This window comes from Myxine glutinosa, unplaced genomic scaffold (assembly GCF_964187855.1).
Source record: "Myxine glutinosa unplaced genomic scaffold, kmMyxGlut1.1 SCAFFOLD_3817, whole genome shotgun sequence".
In the NCBI taxonomy this organism is placed as follows: domain Eukaryota; kingdom Metazoa; phylum Chordata; class Myxini; order Myxiniformes; family Myxinidae; genus Myxine; species Myxine glutinosa.
The window spans coordinates 1-20,408 of NW_027619909.1; the positions used below are offsets into that span (position 1 = coordinate 1).

Sequence of the window (20,408 nt, forward strand, 5' to 3'; positions counted from 1 at the left end):
AAGAGAAATTCTTTAAACCACTTTTGAAAACTCAACACTCACCTACAGTACCCACGGTAGAATTTACTCCGAAAAAACTTCAAATGCTCAAAGATTTTAGTCAGATAACAAAACAAGAACTTGGTGAATTAGAATATGATGACGAGGGATTATTTCGGAAACTTGAGGAGGTAAATCAACCCCCTAATTATGTTGTGGAAGCTCTTCAAAACAATGAATATTCGGCGGTTCAAAAACCAGAGCAGGTCTCATTCCAACAGAAGAACCAGCAGTGTTTCATCTTGTGGAAGAAAAGGTATTGATATTTAATGATGAATTGATGTTCTTGAGTTCTACTCAACCAAATGTTAAATTAACTCCAAGATTAATGTTTCTTCTAACAAACCCCGGATTCAGCGGTTCAAAATATTTTGAGGAACCACTTGATATGGAAAGAGAGGAAGATAGGGTATATATTGAGTTGCTAAATGCACTTGATTATGGAGTTTCTGTTGCTGGTAAAAGTAAGAAGAATGAGAAGGAGAAACATATTATTGATGCTTTAAGTAAGCTTGGTTCGGGTGTTAGTTTTCTTCCAAATGACCCATCACAATTAGTTAATAGGCTATTATTGTTGTTAGGTAGTAAGAAGGCTGGAAACAACAATTGTTTTAATGAATCCTCAGCCATTTTAGATCAGTTGATGAACATGAAAATAATTAATAAATGTCAATACAAAGATATTTTATTAGATATTAAATAAGATGAGAAGCACAATTCTTAGTTTTAATTTCACAACGAGCGATTACACAGCTTCATTCCCTTACCCACTACAACTTGACCCCCTTACCTCATATGAGGCATCTTTGTTGTCAATGGAAACTTACAATACCCTTTTTAATATCACAGAGAAAAAACAACAAGTTTAGTTATAATCCAGGAAGTGGATATAAAACTATAACCGTTTCACCTGGAGCTTACGAGATTTCTCTAAATATCTTCAGAAGTCTCTCGCCTTATGAAAGAAAAAGGTGATGAACCAAAAAATATTGTAATAGATATTCAAAAACACACTTCAAAATCAACTATTAAACTTAAAAATAATTATAAAGTTGATTTCACGATTGAAAATTCGTTTAGAGAGCTATTGGGTTTCTCTTCAAAAAAGATTGAAAATAACGGGACGTTTTACAGTGATAATGTTATCCAAATATCCTCCGGTATAAATTCAGTATTAATTCATTGTGATTTGATTGATGGTGCTTATAACGATGGAATAAGAACAAATACAATATTTTCATTCAGTGCATACTCAACCCCGATTGGTTATAAATTTAATATGGAACCAAAAAATCTTGTCTATTTACCTGTGTCAGGAAAAACCATATACAGAGTAAATTTTAGGATAACCGACCAAGATAATCGTATGATATCCTTTAATGATGAAATTATATCCATCAGAATTCACCTACGTGAAGTTTTTCAATAAATAAATAATGGTTATTGTGAGAAAACACGAGTTGGGAAAATATAAAATAATTACAGGGGAGGGCATGTTCCTTTCACCAGACTATACAAGGTATGTGGGTAGAGGATACTATATAACCTAAGAGACAACGAGGTGTAGGTCATCAATTTCGAAATAAAGGAGATGGGATAATTGATACTCTAATGGGTATTGGTTCAACCATCCTTAAACATAAAGACCTAATTGGTTCAACTGCTTCTGCCGTGGGCTCCGTTGCGGGTGCTATAAAGAGTATAAAAGATGCTCAAAAGGAGTCTCATAAATTACAAGCAATCAAAGAAATAAAAAAAGGTAAAACTCAACTATCTTCACAAGAACGACAAAAAATCATTAAAATACTTGGGTCAGGGTTTCAACAATTTTAATGCTATATAAATACAAGTATGGAAGCGATTGATAGTATCTATGATTTGGATGATACGATTATCATTTCAAACTCCACTAAAAAGGAAGACTATTTTAAGGTAAATGCTATAACAGGAACAGACTGGAATTCAAACGGAACAAAAAGTTTTGAAATAAATAATCAACAAACTTACTTGAATATAGCTGATAGTTTCTTGCTGTGTAAATTTAAATTCACTAAGGCTGCGAATAATACTAATGCTACACTCGTAAATGATTTCTTCTGGAAAATGTTTGACAGTGTCCGCCTGTATATTGGAACACAAGAGGTTGAAGCGGTTGATTATGTCTCTGCTACATCTGAAATGATGAAATTTACACTATATTCGTTTAGTGATAGAATGGGTAAGGGAGCTGTTGAGGGTTTTATTCCTGATATGTCAACGGGTACAAACGCAGACCCTGGTTATAGTCAAAGGAAGTCAATGTATAATGATGACGCAAAAGCTGAGAATAGTTTTACCGTAGCAGTACCTCTGAAAGGTATATTTGGATTTTGTGATTATGATAAAGTTTTGTATGGGCTTAAAATTAGATTTCAACTACAAAGGAATGATAATGTAAATAGATTGCTTTTTGGGGATGAAAATGCTTTTGGAGAAAATAATAAATTTGTTATTAATGATTTGTGTTGGTATATCAGTGAATATACTCCTAATCTTAAAACGGAAGAGATGTTAAATAGAAGACTTAACTCAAAGAAACCGCTAAATGTATCATACCTTAAAAGAAGATGTCAACACGTTAAACTGGAACACACTACCTACACTTGGAATTTAGGTGTTCTTCAAGGAAAGCCACGATACCTCTGGCTCATTTTTAAAAAACCAGATGGAGAGGACGGTACTAATAAGAATAATGCCCTGAGTGATAATGCAAAGGTGAAACAACTTCGGGTTTCTCTTGATGGCACATTTTATCCGCGAGATAGATTGGAAATTGATTGGGAAAAAAATGATTATGCGGAAGCCTACAAGTCCTACCAAAAGGTGTGTGAAAGTAATGGTAATAATGATCCTATTTTGGATATGGTTGCGTTTCAAAAACTTTATACAATCTACGCAATTGACCTGAGTTCTCAAAAGGAAACTATAAAGTCTAATCGAGTGGATACTTCTCTATACATTGAAAGAGGGGAGAGTGAAGAGGTTAATGCATATTGTTTGCTTTTGGAGGAAACAGAATTACAGATTAATACAGATAATGGTGTTATGATTAATATCACATAGGTTTTTTCTCATAAATAAATGGTTGGGGTATATGTTAATCAAATCAATCTTAATAAATTAACATCTTGTATTCAAAATCAAAAGCCTTGTATTATTAATGTTAATACAATTCAAAGAAAAGGAGCTGTAAGAATTGATGTTTTACTCACACACACACAAGTAAAAACACTAAATGATGTTGGATCACTTAAAATTAAAATGACGAAACCTATGTTAAAGAAATATTCAATAGACGAGTCAAGAGGAGGATTTCTCCCGTTTCTAATTCCTTTATTTGCTGGTTTAAGTGCGGCGGGAGCATTGACTGGTGGTATTTCAGCAGCGGTAAAAACTGCTAACGAAAGGAAGGCACAACTAAAAGCTCAAAAAGAATTGGAAAGACATAACAAGGAGTTGGAGAAACAAATTAGTGGAAGTGGTGTAATTGTAGATTTTGCTCAAAAACTTGAAAGTCTACCTGATAAAGCTAGATTGTTGGTTGGAGATATGCTTTCCTCTATCGCTCAAGCGGGTGTTAAACTAACTAAACGGGGTAATGGATTGTATCTTTCTCATAAATAAATGGATAAATGGTTTAAACAATTTGGAAAGAATACAACGTCAAATATAGAACTAGCTAAGTATTGTAAAACACTAAAAATTGATAATGTGGTTATTTGTATGAGAGATGAATTAACACATATAAATAAGAATACAAAGAATATTATTATGAATTTAGACACACAGAATGGTTCTCATTGGGTTTGTATTCATAATAGTCAGGATAAATATTATTTTGATAGTTATGGTATGCCACCACCTGTTGAAGTAATACAATTCTTACAGAATGGTGTTTATCAAACATTCCAAGTTCAAGAAATTAATTCTAAATGTTGTGGCCAATTATGTTTATATGTATTATTTCAACTCAACAATAATGAAAAATTTTATGATATCATTTTTTATCTAATATAAATGACCTATGTTGGAAAAGATGGTTCTATCTTTGGAAAATCCTCTCAGGATATTGATTTATCAAATTATTATACAAAGGCACAGGCTGAACGACAAAAATATAGTGTAAGTAAAAATATTAATATGAAGAATACTTATAAATTAATCAATTATCCAAACCCTACAGATGCGAATGACTTGATTAGATTCAGTGATTTATCACAATATATATCTTTAAAGAAAACAGCACGTTTTGTGAAACAAGTAAAATTTACAACCACAACACCTGGTTATACTGACCATACACCTTTCCTCATTGAATTTAACTACCTGCTTACAATTAAATTTTATAAAGAAGGACATTTAGTTAATATGCGAATTAATAAATGGGGGTATGATATGCCTGATTTAGGGTATAATTGGTCTTTTTCAATAAACATAGAAGACCTACATGATTTAAATCAGTCTCGTAAAGAAGAATATTATCCACTTGGTGAAGATAAGGATTTATGTGGAAGTACAATTAGTAAACAACAAATACGTGATTTTAAGAAAATAAAAATATATGATAGTATAGCGATGGTTCGCATGACAAAGAAGGAAGGTAATGAGATAAGGATAGAAAGCCGAGGAATACAAACCGATTTGGTAGTGGGAAGATGGGGTGGTATTACCTGTCATAATATTAATCTCACATATATTTCTGATACATAAATGGCAGGAAGAAGACTACAAGAGAATTATAATTTTTGTATTCAAGGATACCTACAAGAAAAGGGTGCTCGGTATTACATACCTTATGATTTGGAGCATATACATGGGAATTTTGTCATAAAAAACTGGCCTTATACTGATATTGTTAAACCCACAAATAGAGACTTGTTTAAAATATTAAATAAAAATGAACTTCTCAAAGTTATGAAATATAAAACTCTTTTAGAAATCGTCAACAAATCTTATTGGTATCCTATTATGAGAAAAATAATTATAGATACAAGAATATCTCAAAATCCAGATGAGTATATGTATAATATTCTTTGGGGTTCAAACTCAAGGGTAGCAAGGGATGAGGAAGGAGTTGAAGAAGAGAAGGAGGAAAGAGAGAAAAAGGAGAAGGAGGAAAGGGAGAGGGAGGAGAAGGAGGAGAGGGAGAAAAAGGAGGAGAAGGAGGAGAGGGAGAAAAAGGAGAAGGAGGAAAGGGAGAAAAAGGAGAAGGAGGAAAGGGAGAAAAGGGAGAAGGAGGAAAGGGAGAAAAGGGAGAAAAAGGAGAAGGAGGAGAGGGAGAAAATGGAGGAGGAGGAGAGGGAGCAAAGAGAGAGGGAGGAAAAATATAAAAAGATGGAAATCACTGAGATTCATAAAAGATTGAGTGTATTAAAGCAAATAAATCAATCTCAACGCACCGAAGAGGAAATTAAAGAATTAACAACTCTTATGAAGATAATGGTTTCAAAAATAAGAACGTCAATGTCTTCAATTTCAGAGATTTAAACGAGAAAGTGGTGAAGAAGAAGAAGAAGAAGAAGGAAAAGATTATGTGATTGATGATGTTGGTGTCATTGACTTTAGTTAGTTTTTATTTGTAAATAAATGGAGGAGAGAGTGAAGGCATTCCTTAGGATTCTTTATGTTTTAAAAATAAAGATTGAAATGTATATGTTGAAAACCAAAAAGGTTTTGATACTCTGTCGGAATTTTTCTGATAAATAAATATGAGTTATTGTCTCAAATGTAAAAAGAAAACTAAATCTAAAAATATCTCTTATGTTAAAGCTAAAAATAATAGAGTTTATCAAAAAGGAATATGTCAAGTATGTGGCTCTAAAAAGTGCCAATTCATCTCTCCTAAAAGAGGAGGAGACATACAAAAGTTTCTGTCAGGAAGTAAATTTACAACAACTGGAATTCCAGGGGAATTACACCTTCCAGGGTATTCTTTCTGTGGTCCAGGAACAAACTTGGATAAAAGATTAGATGAGGCTGACAATCCTAAACCTTGGTCTAAACCTACAAATAGGGTTGACGAAGTGTGTATGAAGCATGATATTGCTTATGGGAAAACCACTACGTTGACTGAAAAACATAAAGCCGACAGCGAAATGTTGTATAATTTGTCTTTGATACAAAATCCAACGTTGAGAGAGAAAGTTGATAGGTTTATTGTGAGAAATTTGATAAATGCTAAATTGAAACTTGGTCTTGGTTATTCCTCAAAAAACTATTAGGCTCTAATGATGCCATCAAGACTGAGGAGCTTTTGGCTGAAGAATTACACAAACCTATAATCACAAAGTTTAAAAGAAGGAAGGTTTATTCTAAATACACTGACCACATATGGTCCGCTGATTTAATTGAATTGAATAATGACAGGGGATACAGGTATGCTTTAACCGTTATTGATTTGAGGAGTAGATTTGCCTGGGTTGTCCCTTTAAAAAATAAAAGGGGTGATACTTTAATGTTAGCCTTTAAGCTAATATTTGATCGGGATAAAAGGAAACCAAAGAAGTTATGGACTGATGAGGGAACAGAGTTCTATAACAAAATATTCATGAAATTTCTTAAGGGGAAGGGTATTAAATTATACAGCACCTTTAATGAAGGAAAGGCAGTTGTTATTGAGCGTTTTAATCGTACTTTGAAAGAGAAATTATATAAAAAATTCACACAACTCGGTTCTCAAAAATGGGTGTATTTAATTCAGGATATTGTAGATGATTACAACAATACAGTTCATTCATCAACAAAATCAAAACCATCAGAAACATTTACAAAATTAGAATATGAAAAGGAGATTAATTTGAGAAAGCCCAAGTTCAAAGTTGGTGATATTGTAAGGATATACAAATGGAAAAGCCATTTTGAGAAAGGTTATACACAAAAATGGACTAATGAATTATTTATAATCGTTGATGTAATGGATACAGTCCCTTGGACCTACAAATTAAATGATATAAATCGAGAAGAAATCTTGGGTTCATTTTACTCGCAAGAATTACAAAAAACAAAGCTAATAATTCATTAAACAACATTTCTATTCACCCCACCCAGATTAGCTAATTTAATTAGTGGTAATAAAAAAAAATTTAAATAAATTAAAATCATAAGCCACACCCACACAGACCACGCCCACACAGACCCCGCCCACACAGACCCCGCCCACACAGACCCCGCCCACACAGACCACACCCATCATCCCCCACCCTCCGTGCACCCCCACCCTTGACCCTTCACCCCCCTCATCCCACCCCCACCTTCCCCACACACACAAGGGGAGGGGAGGGGTGGGATGAGGGGGGTGAAGGGTCTTTGGCAGGGGTGCACCTCCCCGTTCCCTCCTTTATTCTCTTTTTGTAATTAATAATTAAATAATTGTAAACAAAACAAATATATATAAATATTGAAAACATTAAAATCTTTATATTATTAAAACATTTTTCTTGAGGTATACATTCAACTTCTCCCCAGCATAAGTCATCAATTTCTTCCCAGCACAAGTCAAAGGTTGGTTCAGCAGATGTCTTCAGGTTTTGAATCTCTTTCTATTAAAGACAAGAGGGGAGAGATATTTATTTCATATTTATGTTCCATGTCAAAGCGTCTTGAAAAGCGCTATACAAAATAAATGTATTATTATTATTATTATTAATATAGGGTCGGATGCCCTTCCTGACACCAACCCTGAATCACCTCTTACGATGCGCAGGGATATGGTGTACCTATTATAAACGGTGAACCACACACACGTACACACATGCTTACCTCGAAAAAATCCAGCTTAGCGTCAAGATCGTTGAGTTGAAAATGTAGAGGTTCACAGGTTGGTAGGAAATAACCATTCCTATGGAGTCCAAAATCGTCCCACTCCAAGCTTTGGTCTTCGAGGCTGCAAACAAAATAAGGAGAAATTACTATGCTGAAGTAAGCTTGACAAAACATCACACACACACACACACATACACACACACATACACACACACATACACACACACACACATACACACACACACACACACACACACACAATCTCATTTTTTCATTTCTGTTCCTCACAATTCGATCTCTCTATTTTAATCACAGACACACATGCACACACATACACATACACACACACACATGCACACACACATGCACACACCTCTCGTTTTTTATTTTCTATCATACCTTTCACGTGAATTTTCTAAGAACGGTGAAACATTGAATTCATTCTGAGCCCACCATCTCGGAGGTAGGTTATTCAAACCCGTATTCAGTTCGTTGTGGAACTCTTGAGAAACAACTTGAAATTCTGCCAGGATATTTACAATATTTGAATTGCTGCAATGAATAGGAAAAATAAATTATTAGTTGTATAATTAATCACATACAAAGCTCTCATTAACAGTGTTTAATACCAAATGAACTTACCAATGTCCTGGCGAGTATTCTTCATCAGAGGAAAGACTGGAATAAGACAAGCTCATCTTCGTTCACAATGTTTAAATGTCCCATTCGGAGACCTCTCTTTTTATAATGAACAAAATGTATTTCGGGGAACTGAAGTGCTTGTCAGCTTTTGGAAACTGAGGGCGTGTGTTTGTGAAAAACAGGAAACAAGACAAAGAGAATTCCTTGGAAGTTATCCAAGTGAAACAACGTCATTTCTCAACAGTGAGCTATTAATTAGAAAAGGTTCGAGTGGTATATAAATGGAAAACAAAATGAATGTAAAAAATATCAAATAAGTATAATTGAAAAGGCAACTGGTAAAAAAGTTCACAAAACAAATAAGAGAATTAATTTAAATACCGGTGAGTTGGATGAGACGGTGAGGAGAGTTGTAGGAGAATTAAATTATTTCCCACACATAAACAAATATTTGTAGGGTCGTTGTTTGAGTGGGTTATATTCACCAGATGATATTAAGAGTAAAAGGTTAAAAGGTCCATGAGGTCAGAAGGATCACAGGTGTTTAAGTGGTCTAATGAATAAGGATAACATGTCAAAAGGTTAGAAGGTTCGTAAAGAACAGGGTGAGAGAAATAGAGGTCTTTAGGGTCAATATGGAAGTGAATGGGTCAAAGATTAATCTGCCAGATGATATGTAGAAGAAGGATGATAGGTCTATAAGAGAAAACAAATATTTGTAGTGTTTGAGTGGTCTAATGAACAACATTAAGGATAGGTACTACAGACAAAAGGTTCATAAAGATGAGGGTGGGAGAAATAGAGGTGTTTATGATTTTTGAAAAAGACAAGGGGGTAAATGACATTAGATAGGGATTTCCCATGTTAAACGGAGGTGTCCCAGAAGCAACATTATTACACTACTCCTGCACCAACACAAGTGCGAAAAGTGGTTTTTCAACACTAACACAAGTGTGAAAAGTGGTTTTTCCACACTAACACAAGTGCGAAAAGTGGTTTCCTGCACCAACACAAGTGCGAAAAGTGGTTTTTCAACACTAACACAAGTGCGAAAAGTGGTTTTTCAACACTAACACAAGTGCGAAAAGTGGTTTTTCCACACTAATACAAGTGCAAAAGTGGTTTCCTGCACCAACACAAGTGCGAAAAGTGGTTTTTCAACACTAACACAAGTGCGAAAAGTGGTTTTTCAACACTAACAAAAGTGCGAAAAGTGTTTTTTCCACACTAATACAAGTGCAAAAGTGGTTTCCTGCACCAACACAAGTGCGAAAAGTGGTTTTCCAACACTAACACAAGTGCGAAAAGTGGTTTTTCAACACTAACACAAGTGCGAAAAGTGTTTTTTCCACACTAATGCAAGTGCAAAAGTGGTTTCCTGCACCAACACAAGTGCAAAAAGTGGTTTTTCAACACTAACACAAGTGCAAAAAGTGGTTTTTCAACACTAACACAAGTGCGAAAAGTGGTTTTTCAACACTATCACAAGTGCAAAAAGTGTTTTTTCCACACTAATACAAGTGCAAAAGTGGTTTCCTGCACCAACACAAGTGCGAAAAGTGGTTTTTCAACACTAACACAAGTGTGAAAAGTGTTTTTTCCACACTAATACAAGTGCAAAAGTGGTTTCCTGCACCAACACAAGTGCGAAAAGTGTTTTTTCCACACTAATACAAGTGCGAAAAGTGGTTTTTCAACACTAACACAAGTGCGAAAAGTGGTTTCCTGCACCAACACAAGTGCGAAAAGTGGTTTTTCAACACTAACACAAGTGCGAAAAGTGGTTTTTCAACACTAACACAAGTGCGAAAAGTGGTTTTTCCACACTAATACAAGTGCAAAAGTGGTTTCCTGCACCAACACAAGTGCGAAAAGTGGTTTTTCAACACTAACACAAGTGCGAAAAGTGGTTTTTCAACACTAACAAAAGTGCGAAAAGTGTTTTTTCCACACTAATACAAGTGCAAAAGTGGTTTCCTGCACCAACACAAGTGCGAAAAGTGGTTTTCCAACACTAACACAAGTGCGAAAAGTGGTTTTTCAACACTAACACAAGTGCGAAAAGTGTTTTTTCCACACTAATGCAAGTGCAAAAGTGGTTTCCTGCACCAACACAAGTGCAAAAAGTGGTTTTTCAACACTAACACAAGTGCAAAAAGTGGTTTTTCAACACTAACACAAGTGCGAAAAGTGGTTTTTCAACACTAACACAAGTGCGAAAAGTTTTTTTTCAACACTAACACAAGTGCGAAAAGTGGTTTTTCCACACTAATACAAGTGCGAAAAGTGTTTTTTCCACACTAATACAAGTGCAAAAGTGATTTCCTGCACCAACACAAGTGCGAAAAGTGGTTTTTCAGCACTAACACAAGTGCGAAAAGTGGTTTTTCAACACTATCACAAGTGCAAAAAGTGTTTTTTCCACACTAATACAAGTGCAAAAGTGGTTTCCTGCACCAACACGAGTGCGAAAAGTGGTTTTTCAACACTAACACAAGTGTGAAAAGTGGTTTTTCAACACTAACACAAGTGCGAAAAGTGGTTTTTCCACACTAATACAAGTGCAAAAGTGGTTTCCTGCACCAACACAAGTGCGAAAAGTGTTTTTTCCACACTAATACAAGTGCGAAAAGTGGTGTTTCAACACTAACACAAGTGCGAAAAGTGGTTTTTCCACACTAATACAAGTGCAAAAGTGGTTTCCTGCACCAACACAAGTGCGAAAAGTGGTTTTTCAACATTAACACAAGTGCGAAAAGTGGTTTTTCAACACTATCACAAGTGCAAAAAGTGTTTTTTCCACACTAATACAAGTGCAAAAGTGGTTTCCTGCCCCAACACAAGTGCGAAAAGTGGTTTTTCAACACTAACGCAAGTGCGAAAAGTGGTTTTTCAACACTAACACAAGTGCGAAAAGTGTTTTTTCCACACTAATACAAGTGCAAAAGTGGTCTCCTGCACCAACACAAGTGCGAAAAGTGGTTTTTCAACACTAACACAATTGCGAAAAGTGGTTTTTCAACACCAACACAAGTGCAAAAAGTGTTTTTTCCACACTAATACAAGTGCAAAAGTGGTTTCCTGCACCAACACAAGTGCTAAGAGTGGTTTTTCAACACTAACACAAGTGCGAAAAGTGGTTTTTCAACACTAACACAAGTGCAAAAAGTGGTTTTTCAACACTAACACAAGTGCGAAAAGTGTTTTTTCCACACTAATACAAGTGCAAAAGTGGTTTCCTGCACCAACACAAGTGCGAAAGGTGGTTTTTCAACACTAACACAAGTGCGAAAAGTGGTTTTTTCCACACTAATACAAGTGCAAAAGTGGTTTCCTGCACCAACACAAGTGCGAAAAGTGGTTTTTCAACACTAACAAAAGTGTGAAAAGTGGTTTTTCAACACTATCACAAGTGCAAAAAGTGTTTTTTCCACACTAATACAAGTGCAAAAGTGGTTTCCTGCACCAACACAAGTGCGAAAAGTGGTTTTTCAACACTAACACAAGTGCGAAAAGTGGTTTTTCAACACTATCACAAGTGCAAAAAGTGTTTTTTCCACACTAATACAAGTGCAAAAGTGGTTTCCTGCACCAACACAAGTGCGAAAAGTGGTTTTTCAACACTAACACAAGTGCGAAAAGTGGTTTTTCAACACTATCACAAGTGCAAAAAGTGTTTTTTCCACACTAATACAAGTGCAAAAGTGGTTTCCTGCACCAACACGAGTGCGAAAAGTGGTTTTTCAACACCAACACAAGTGCGAAAAGTGGTTTTTCAACACTAATACAAGTGCAAAAGTGGTTTCCTGCACCAACACAAGTGCGAAAAGTGGTTTTTCAACACTAACACAAGTGCAAAAAGTGGTTTTTCAACACTAACACAGGTGTGAAAAGTGGTTTTTCAACACTATCACAAGTGCAAAAAGTGTTTTTTCCACACTAATACAAGTGCAAAAGTGGTTTCCTGCACCAACACAAGTGCGAAAGTGGTTTTTCAACACTAACACAAGTGCGAAAAGTGGTTTTTCAACACTAACACAAGTGCGAAAAGTGGTTTTTCCACACTAATACAAGTGCAAAGGTGGTTTCCTGCACCAACACAAGTGCGAAAAGTGATTTTTCAACATTAACACAAGTGCGAAAAGTGGTTTTTCAACACTATCACAAGTGCAAAAAGTGTTTTTTCCACACTAATACAAGTGCAAAAGTGGTTTCCTGCACCAACACAAGTGCGAAAAGTGGTTTTTCAACACTAACACAAGTGCGAAAAGTGGTTTTTCAACACTAACACAAGTGCAAAAAGTGTTTTTTCCACACTAATACAAGTGCAAAAGTGGTTTCCTGCACCAACACAAGTGCGAAAAGTGGTTTTTCAACACTAACACAAGTGCGAAAAGTGGTTTTTCAACACTATCACAAGTGCAAAAAGTGTTTTTTCCACACTAATACAAGTGCAAAAGTGGTTTCCTGCACCAACACAAGTGCGAAAAGTGGTTTTTCAACACTAACACAAGTGCGAAAAGTGGTTTTTCCACACTAATACAAGTGCAAAAGTGGTTTCCTGCACCAACACAAGTGCGAAAAGTGGTTTTTCAACATTAACACACGTGCGAAAAGTGGTTTTTCAACACTATCACAAGTGCAAAAAGTGTTTTTTCCACACTAATACAAGTGCAAAAGTGGTTTCCTGCACCAACACAAGTGCGAAAAGTGGTTTTTCAACACTAACACAAGTGCGAAAAGTGGTTTTTCAACACTAACACAAGTGCGAAAAGTGGTTTTCAACACTAACACAAGTGCGAAAAGTGTTTTTCCACACTAATACAAGTGCAAAAGTGGTTTCCTGCACCAACACAAGTGCGAAAAGTGGTTTTTCAACACTAACACAAGTGCGAAAAGTGGTTTTTCAACACTGACACAAGTGCGAAAAGTGGTTTTTTCAACACTAACACAAGTGCGAAAAGTGTTTTTTCCACACTAATACAAGTGCAAAAGTGGTTTCCTGCACCAACACAAGTGCGAAAAGTGGTTTTTCAACATTAACACAAGTGCGAAAAGTGGTTTTTCAACACTATCACAAGTGCAAAAAGTGTTTTTTCCACACTAATACAAGTGCAAAAGTGGTTTCCTGCACCAACACAAGTGCGAAAAGTGGTTTTTCAACACTAACACAAGTGCGAAAAGTGGTTTTTCAACACTAACACAAGTGCGAAAAGTGTTTTTTCCACACTAATACAAGTGCAAAAGTGGTTTCCTGCACCAACACAAGTGCGAAAAGTGGTTTTTCAACACTAACACAAGTGCGAAAAGTGGTTTTTCCACACTAATACAAGTGCAAAAGTGGTTTCCTGCACCAACACAAGTGCGAAAAGTGGTTTTTCAACATTAACACACGTGCGAAAAGTGGTTTTTCAACACTATCACAAGTGCAAAAAGTGTTTTTTCCACACTAATACAAGTGCAAAAGTGGTTTCCTGCACCAACACAAGTGCGAAAAGTGGTTTTTCAACACTAACACAAGTGCGAAAAGTGGTTTTTCAACACTAACACAAGTGCGAAAAGTGGTTTTCAACACTAACACAAGTGCGAAAAGTGTTTTTCCACACTAATACAAGTGCAAAAGTGGTTTCCTGCACCAACACAAGTGCGAAAAGTGGTTTTTCAACACTAACACAAGTGCGAAAAGTGGTTTTTCAACACTAACACAAGTGCGAAAAGTGGTTTTTTCAACACTAACACAAGTGCGAAAAGTGTTTTTTCCACACTAATACAAGTGCAAAAGTGGTTTCCTGCACCAACACAAGTGCGAAAAGTGGTTTTTCAACATTAACACAAGTGCGAAAAGTGGTTTTTCAACACTATCACAAGTGCAAAAAGTGTTTTTTCCACACTAATACAAGTGCAAAAGTGGTTTCCTGCACCAACACAAGTGCGAAAAGTGGTTTTTCAACACTAACACAAGTGCGAAAAGTGGTTTTTCAACACTAACACAAGTGCGAAAAGTGTTTTTTCCACACTAATACAAGTGCAAAAGTGGTTTCCTGCACCAACACAAGTGCGAAAAGTGGTTTTTCAACACTAACACAAGTGCGAAAAGTGTTTTTTCCACACTAATACAAGTGCAAAAAGTGGTTTCCTGCACCAACACAAGTGCGAAAAGTGGTTTTTCAACACAAACACAAGTGCGAAAAGTGGTTTTTCAACACTAACACAAGTGCGAAAAGTGGTTTTTCCACACTAATACAAGTGCAAAAGTGGTTTCCTGCACCAACACAAGTGCGAAAAGTGTTTTTTCCACACTAATACAAGTGCGAAAAGTGGTTTTTCAACACTAACACAAGTGCGAAAAGTGGTTTTTCCACACTAATACAAGTGCAAAAGTGGTTTCCTGCACCAACACAAGTGCGAAAAGTGGTTTTTCAACACTAACACAAGTGCGAAAAGTGGTTTTTCAACACTAACACAAGTGTGAAAAGTGTTTTTTCCACACTAATACAAGTGCAAAAGTGGTTTCCTGCATCAACACAAGTGCGAAAAGTGGTTTTTCAACACTAACACAAGTGCGAAAAGTGGTTTTTCAACACTAACACAAGTGCGAAAAGTGGTTTTTCAACACTAACACAAGTGCGAAAAGTGTTTTTTCCACACTAATACAAGTGCAAAAGTGGTTTCCTGCACCAACACAAGTGCAAAAAGTGGTTTGTCAACACTAACACAAGTGCGAAAAGTGGTTTTTCAACACTAATACAAGTGTGAAAAGTGGTTTTTCAACACTAGCACAAGTGCGAAAAGTGGTTTTTCCACACTAATACAAGTGCGAAAAGTGTTTTTTCCACACTAATACAAGTGCAAAAGTGATTTCCTGCACCAACACAAGTGCGAAAAGTTGTTTTTCAACACTAACACAAGTGCGAAAAGTGGTTTTTCAACACTAACACAAGTGCAAAAGTGGTTTCCTGCACCAACACAAGTGCGAAAAGTGGTTTTTCAACATAAACACAAGTACGAAAAGTGGTTTTTCAACAATAACACAAGTGCGAAAAGTGGTTTTTCCACACTAATACAAGTGCAAAAGTGGTTTCCTGCACCAACACAAGTGCGAAAAGTGGTTTTTCAACACTAACACAAGTGCGAAAAGTGGTTTTTCAACACTATCACAAGTGCAAAAAGTGTTTTTTCCACACTAATACAAGTGCAAAAGTGGTTTCCTGCACAAACACAAGTGCGAAAAGTGGTTTTTCAACACTAACACAAGTGCGAAAAGTGTTTTTTCCACACTAATACAAGTGCAAAAGTGGTTTCCTGCACCAACACTAGTGCGGAAAGTGGTTTTTCAACACTAACACAAGTGTGAAAAGTGGTTTTTCCACACTAATACAAGTGCAAAAGTGGTTTCCTGCACCAACACAAGTGCGAAAAGTGGTTTTTCAACATTAACAGAAGTGCGAAAAGTGGTTTTTAAACACTATCACAAGTGCAAAAAGTGTTTTTTCCACACTAATACAAGTGCAAAAGTGGTTTCCTGCCCCAACACAAGTGCGAAAAGTGGTTTTTCAACACTAACGCAAGTGCGAAAAGTGGTTTTTCCACACTAATACAAGTGCAAAAGTGGTTTCCTGCACCAACACAAGTGCGAAAAGTGTTTTTTCCACACTAATACAAGTGCGAAAAGTGGTGTTTCAACACTAACACAAGTGCGAAAAGTGGTTTTTCCACACTAATACAAGTGCAAAAGTGGTTTCCTGCACCAACACAAGTGCGAAAAGTGGTTTTTCAACATTAACACAAGTGCGAAAAGTGGTTTTTCAACACTATCACAAGTGCAAAAAGTGTTTTTTCCACACTAATACAAGTGCAAAAGTGGTTTCCTGCCCCAACACAAGTGCGAAAAGTGGTTTTTCAACACTAACGCAAGTGCGAAAAGTGGTTTTTCAACACTAACACAAGTGCGAAAAGTGTTTTTTCCACACTAATACAAGTGCAAAAGTGGTCTCCTGCACCAACACAAGTGCGAAAAGTGGTTTTTCAACACTAACACAATTGCGAAAAGTGGTTTTTCAACACCAACACAAGTGCAAAAAGTGTTTTTTCCACACTAATACAAGTGCAAAAGTGGTTTCCTGCACCAACACAAGTGCTAAGAGTGGTTTTTCAACACTAACACAAGTGCGAAAAGTGGTTTTTCAACACTAACACAAGTGCAAAAAGTGGTTTTTCAACACTAACACAAGTGCGAAAAGTGTTTTTTCCACACTAATACAAGTGCAAAAGTGGTTTCCTGCACCAACACAAGTGCGAAAGGTGGTTTTTCAACACTAACACAAGTGCGAAAAGTGGTTTTTTCCACACTAATACAAGTGCAAAAGTGGTTTCCTGCACCAACACAAGTGCGAAAAGTGGTTTTTCAACACTAACACAAGTGCAAAAAGTGGTTTTTCAACACTAACACAAGTGCGAAAAGTGTTTTTTCCACACTAATACAAGTGCAAAAGTGGTTTCCTGCACCAACACAAGTGCGAAAAGTGGTTTTTCAACACTAACACAAGTGTGAAAAGTGGTTTTTCCACACTAACACAAGTGCGAAAAGTGGTTTCCTGCACCAACACAAGTGCGAAAAGTGGTTTTTCAACACTAACACAAGTGCGAAAAGTGGTTTTTCAACACTAACACAAGTGCGAAAAGTGGTTTTTCCACACTAATACAAGTGCAAAAGTGGTTTCCTGCACCAACACAAGTGCGAAAAGTGGTTTTTCAACACTAACACAAGTGCGAAAAGTGGTTTTTCAACACTAACAAAAGTGCGAAAAGTGTTTTTTCCACACTAATACAAGTGCAAAAGTGGTTTCCTGCACCAACACAAGTGCGAAAAGTGGTTTTCCAACACTAACACAAGTGCGAAAAGTGGTTTTTCAACACTAACACAAGTGCGAAAAGTGTTTTTTCCACACTAATGCAAGTGCAAAAGTGGTTTCCTGCACCAACACAAGTGCAAAAAGTGGTTTTTCAACACTAACACAAGTGCAAAAAGTGGTTTTTCAACACTAACACAAGTGCGAAAAGTGGTTTTTCAACACTATCACAAGTGCAAAAAGTGTTTTTTCCACACTAATACAAGTGCAAAAGTGGTTTCCTGCACCAACACAAGTGCGAAAAGTGGTTTTTCAACACTAACACAAGTGTGAAAAGTGTTTTTTCCACACTAATACAAGTGCAAAAGTGGTTTCCTGCACCAACACAAGTGCGAAAAGTGTTTTTTCCACACTAATACAAGTGCGAAAAGTGGTTTTTCAACACTAACACAAGTGCGAAAAGTGGTTTCCTGCACCAACACAAGTGCGAAAAGTGGTTTTTCAACACTAACACAAGTGCGAAAAGTGGTTTTTCAACACTAACACAAGTGCGAAAAGTGGTTTTTCCACACTAATACAAGTGCAAAAGTGGTTTCCTGCACCAACACAAGTGCGAAAAGTGGTTTTTCAACACTAACACAAGTGCGAAAAGTGGTTTTTCAACACTAACAAAAGTGCGAAAAGTGTTTTTTCCACACTAATACAAGTGCAAAAGTGGTTTCCTGCACCAACACAAGTGCGAAAAGTGGTTTTCCAACACTAACACAAGTGCGAAAAGTGGTTTTTCAACACTAACACAAGTGCGAAAAGTGTTTTTTCCACACTAATGCAAGTGCAAAAGTGGTTTCCTGCACCAACACAAGTGCAAAAAGTGGTTTTTCAACACTAACACAAGTGCAAAAAGTGGTTTTTCAACACTAACACAAGTGCGAAAAGTGGTTTTTCAACACTAACACAAGTGCGAAAAGTTTTTTTTCAACACTAACACAAGTGCGAAAAGTGGTTTTTCCACACTAATACAAGTGCGAAAAGTGTTTTTTCCACACTAATACAAGTGCAAAAGTGATTTCCTGCACCAACACAAGTGCGAAAAGTGGTTTTTCAGCACTAACACAAGTGCGAAAAGTGGTTTTTCAACACTATCACAAGTGCAAAAAGTGTTTTTTCCACACTAATACAAGTGCAAAAGTGGTTTCCTGCACCAACACGAGTGCGAAAAGTGGTTTTTCAACACTAACACAAGTGTGAAAAGTGGTTTTTCAACACTAACACAAGTGCGAAAAGTGGTTTTTCCACACTAATACAAGTGCAAAAGTGGTTTCCTGCACCAACACAAGTGCGAAAAGTGTTTTTTCCACACTAATACAAGTGCGAAAAGTGGTGTTTCAACACTAACACAAGTGCGAAAAGTGGTTTTTCCACACTAATACAAGTGCAAAAGTGGTTTCCTGCACCAACACAAGTGCGAAAAGTGGTTTTTCAACATTAACACAAGTGCGAAAAGTGGTTTTTCAACACTATCACAAGTGCAAAAAGTGTTTTTTCCACACTAATACAAGTGCAAAAGTGGTTTCCTGCCCCAACACAAGTGCGAAAAGTGGTTTTTCAACACTAACGCAAGTGCGAAAAGTGGTTTTTCAACACTAACACAAGTGCGAAAAGTGTTTTTTCCACACTAATACAAGTGCAAAAGTGGTCTCCTGCACCAACACAAGTGCGAAAAGTGGTTTTTCAACACTAACACAATTGCGAAAAGTGGTTTTTCAACACCAACACAAGTGCAAAAAGTGTTTTTTCCACACTAATACAAGTGCAAAAGTGGTTTCCTGCACCAACACAAGTGCTAAGAGTGGTTTTTCAACACTAACACAAGTGCGAAAAGTGGTTTTTCAACACTAACACAAGTGCAAAAAGTGGTTTTTCAACACTAACACAAGTGCGAAAAGTGTTTTTTCCACACTAATACAAGTGCAAAAGTGGTTTCCTGCACCAACACAAGTGCGAAAGGTGGTTTTTCAACACTAACACAAGTGCGAAAAGTGGTTTTTTCCACACTAATACAAGTGCAAAAGTGGTTTCCTGCACCAACACAAGTGCGAAAAGTGGTTTTTCAACACTAACAAAAGTGTGAAAAGTGGTTTTTCAACACTATCACAAGTGCAAAAAGTGTTTTTTCCACACTAATACAAGTGCAAAAGTGGTTTCCTGCACCAACACAAGTGCGAAAAGTGGTTTTTCAACACTAACACAAGTGCGAAAAGTGGTTTTTCAACACTATCACAAGTGCAAAAAGTGTTTTTTCCACACTAATACAAGTGCAAAAGTGGTTTCCTGCACCAACACAAGTGCGAAAAGTGGTTTTTCAACACTAACACAAGTGCGAAAAGTGGTTTTTCAACACTATCACAAGTGCAAAAAGTGTTTTTTCCACACTAATACAAGTGCAAAAGTGGTTTCCTGCACCAACACGAGTGCGAAAAGTGGTTTTTCAACACCAACACAAGTGCGAAAAGTGGTTTTTCAACACTAATACAAGTGCAAAAGTGGTTTCCTGCACCAACACAAGTGCGAAAAGTGGTTTTTCAACACTAACACAAGTGCAAAAAGTGGTTTTTCAACACTAACACAGGTGTGAAAAGTGGTTTTTCAACACTATCACAAGTGCAAAAAGTGTTTTTTCCACACTAATACAAGTGCAAAAGTGGTTTCCTGCACCAACACAAGTGCGAAAGTGGTTTTTCAACACTAACACAAGTGCGAAAAGTGGTTTTTCAACACTAACACAAGTGCGAAAAGTGGTTTTCCACACTAATACAAGTGCAAAGGTGGTTTCCTGCACCAACACAAGTGCGAAAAGTGATTTTTCAACATTAACACAAGTGCGAAAAGTGGTTTTTCAACACTATCACAAGTGCAAAAAGTGTTTTTTCCACACTAATACAAGTGCAAAAGTGGTTTCCTGCACCAACACAAGTGCGAAAAGTGGTTTTTCAACACTAACACAAGTGCGAAAAGTGGTTTTTCAACACTAACACAAGTGCAAAAAGTGTTTTTTCCACACTAATACAAGTGCAAAAG

General features: G+C 36.5%; 1 long non-coding RNA gene across 1 annotated transcript; it reads right to left on the reverse strand.

Moving 5' to 3' along the window:
* Positions 1-7,352: 7,352 nt before the first annotated feature.
* On the reverse strand, positions 7,353-8,445 carry LOC144889440 (uncharacterized). Its single transcript, XR_013621743.1, has 3 exons — positions 8,239-8,445; positions 7,837-7,960; positions 7,353-7,616 (listed from the first exon to the last, which is right to left on the reverse strand). It is a non-coding gene; the product is annotated as an uncharacterized LOC144889440 (long non-coding RNA).
* Between the last annotated feature and the right edge of the window lie 11,963 nt (positions 8,446-20,408).